The sequence below is a fragment of the Palaemon carinicauda genome, chromosome 21, assembly GCF_036898095.1.
Source record: "Palaemon carinicauda isolate YSFRI2023 chromosome 21, ASM3689809v2, whole genome shotgun sequence".
Classification (NCBI taxonomy): Eukaryota; Metazoa; Arthropoda; class Malacostraca; order Decapoda; family Palaemonidae; genus Palaemon; species Palaemon carinicauda.
The window spans coordinates 93,183,470-93,187,597 of NC_090745.1; positions in this window are offsets into that span (position 1 = coordinate 93,183,470).

Sequence of the window (4,128 nt, forward strand, 5' to 3'; positions counted from 1 at the left end):
TATAATGGGTTGGTAATGTATAACAGGTTATTTTGTATGAAAGGATAATTTTGAATATTTTTTAATTTCTCGCGAAGATGGTCTTTTTTATTATATAAATCATGAGTTGTTAGATATTGCTTTGGGCATTACTTTATGTTTGTAACTCATATAATGATAAAAATAATTCAAATTTAATTATTGCTTGGTGGAAGGGACAAAAAATAAAAGCAGACAAGAGCCAACAAATCATGAACACTCGCTAACAATCGTTAACAAAACACCAACCTCCGTGTTCATCCATCATCACATATCAGTGGTACAAGACTTTCTATTACATTCAAGAAAACTTTGTTGAAAAATACTCCTCTTTGGTATTACTTAATTGGTGCAGGTAGATCGCAGGTTAATCCCTTTGATCTTTGGCAACAAAATGTCAACAAGCCGGCGTGAATTCCTATCTTGATATCAAACTAAGTCTTAACGATGCACTTCGATTATCCGCTTGTTCTTGTCACCTTTACCTTTGTTTTCCTTGGAGCTGAAGCATCTGTTTATTTTGTTATAATCCGATTAATGCAAATAGCATTTACTAGAAGTTTTACGGCAATTAGTTAAATGTTTGCTGTAGATTATTCGTCTGTTTCGCCTAATATTATTGTGGTACTTTATGAATAGAGTAAAAATTACCATATAAGTAAGAGAGCGCAGTTCCTAATGTTTCAAGAACATTCATGATATCCAATTTTTAAAAATGGTTTGTTGAAGATCAACAAACAGCTAGGGTCTCTGTTCTGACACAGACTAAATGTAGTCAAAAAAAAAAAAAAAACAAGAGAAAAGGAGTATGTCGCATGCAAATATGTAAAGTCGCCAACTGTTAAACATTTTTTTTTTTTTTTTTAGATTGACCCGTTTGGTAATCATATTCATGAAATCAGTTATTCGAGTGTAGATATGATTAACATAGACTACTATAGCAACGAATTCAATAATTTTTCTTTTTTCTGACATGTTAACAAATAGAGTATTGCTATACTCTCTCTCTCTCTCTCTCTCTCTCTCTCTCTCTCTCTCTCTCTCTCTCTCTCTCTCTCTCTCTCTCTCTCTCTCTCTCTCTCTCTCATATGTATGTATACATATATATTGTATACACACACACACACACATATATATATCTATATATATATATATATATATATATATATATATATATATATATATATATATAATGGAAGATTGAAAAAAATCATATTATGGCAAGGTTTTTGTATACACACACACACATATATATATATATATATATATATATATATATATATATATATATATATATATATATATATATATATATACACATACATACATATATATACACACACACATATATATATATATGAATATATATATATATATATATATATATATATATATATATATATATATATATATATATATATATATATATATATAATGGAAGATTGAAAAAAAAATCATACTATGGCAAGGTTTGGTAAGATTTGGAAATCCCAATCACTTTAAATGACATGTAAAAATCAGGCTATATATCGGTTTAGTGAGATCGATGAAACTGTACGGATATGATTCGTGGTATGATAATAAAACTATATCCAACAGATTATGTAGATTTGAGAACATTGACATATATAGATACGATTATCATTAGATTTTTTTTTTAAATGTAGATGAATATATATATATATATATATATATATATATATATATATATATATATATATATATATATATATATATATATATGTGTGTGATAAATTTTGCACATTTAGACGTGTTTTTTCATATTCAAATAGGCCATATATATTTTTGATACATTAATGTCTGGATTCTCTTAACGACCTCGGGATCAGAGCCCCAGGCGAAATCACACAAAGACAAGAGCTTGTGTCCGGCCGGGAATCGAACCCTGGTCGGGAAGCTTGTACAGACAGTGACTAAACCACTTGGCCACGAAGAAAGATAAAAGTCAATGACAATTCCACTGTACTTATACCTGTCGAATTCAGGTGTTTTGTACTTAGAATTGAAATCAACCCATCTTCACCATCGTAGCCAATTGGTAGTTTGTTACTTGGCATTCAATTAATGATAAATTTTGCACATTTTGACGTGTTTTTCATATTCAAATAGGCCATATATATTTTTGATACATTAATGTCTGGATTCTCTTAACGACCTCGGGATCAGAGCCCCAGGCGAAATCACAGAAAGACAAGAGCTTGTGTCCGGCCGGGAATCGAACCCTGGTCGGCAAGCTTGTACAGACAGTGACTAAACCACTTGGCCACGAAGAAAGATAAAAGTCAATGACAATTTCACTGTACTTATACCTGTCGAATTCAGGTGTTTTGTACTTAGAATTGAAATCAACCCATCTTCACCATCGTAGCCAATTGGTAGTTTGTTACTTGACATTCAATTAATGATAAATTTTGCACATTTAGACGTGTTTTTCATATTCAAATAGGCCATATATATTTTTGATACATTAATATATATATATATATATATATATATATATATATATATATATATATATATATATATATATATATATATATGTATATATATATATATATATATATATATATATATATATATATATATATATATATATATGTATATGTATATATATGTATATATATGTATATATATATATATATGTATATGTATATATATATATATATATATATATATATATATATATATATATATATATATATATATATGTATATATATACACACATACATATGCAGCTGTTTCTAGCCCACTGCATGGCAAAAGCCTCAGACATGTCTATTTATGAATCACCACACTGGCCAGTAGGGAGTAGTAATGGTGGTCGCTCACAGTAAATCAACCTTATATGGGTGGCCCAGATCTTGGCGATACTCAAACCCTTTCACCACGTTAAGATATATATATATATATATATATATATATATATATATATATATATAGAGAGAGAGAGAGAGAGAGAGAGAGAGAGAGAGAGAGAGAGAGAGAGAGAGAGAGAGAGAGAGAGAGAGAGAGAGAGAGAGAGAGATAAATATATATTAGATATATAAAGATATGCATACTGTATTCATATTTACTTATATATATATATATATATATATATATATATATATATATATATATATATATATTTATATATTATATATATATATATATATATATTTATATATATATATATATATATATATATATATATATATATATATATATATATATATGTATATGGATGAAAATCAACGAAATATCGTGTTCAAATAGAAATAAATTTCTACCTCATACTTGGGATCGAACAGTATGTACACCATACACTTATATTTTGAAACATTTAGCTGTAGATAGTTATTAATAATGATAACATTCCACCCTCTAATTGATATATCCAAAGTGAAATTATACAAGACAAGTGCATCTTCCTAATTGGGTAGTTGAATCAGTAGAACTTCAAAAGTTCAAAGTTTGAGCAAATGTTTTTATGTTTACCAGGCTCACATGAGTCTTTTTATAGTTTATACATGACATATCTGTTTTTAACGTTGTTAATAGTTTGTATAGGACCTATCTGTTTTGACAATGTTACTGTTTTAGAATGATTTATTGTTAACTTGTTCTCATCATTTATTTATTTCCTTATTTCCTTTCCTCACTGGGCTATTTTTCCCTATTGGAGCCCTTGGGCTTATAGCATCTTGCTTTTCCAACTAGGGTTGTAGCTTGGCTAGTAATAATAATAATAATAATAATAATCTATTCGGGCCTGGATTCTAATATATGCCTCTGAGTCGGTAGGCTACTTATCGGGATGACGAAGTCTATCTAGCGATGTATCTATTTTTAGAGGCATTAATTCGTGTCCTGTCGAGCACTTATCAAAAGAAATTCACTTTTAAATATGTTATTTCTAGATTAGAGGGAACTAGATGTTTAAAACTGTACAGTATGTGGCTTAATATTTAAAAATATTAGGTGCGCGTCGTAGTGACATATCATACACAAACGCATACTCACACACACACACACACGCATATATATATATATATATATATATATATATATATATATATATATATATATATATATATATATATATATAT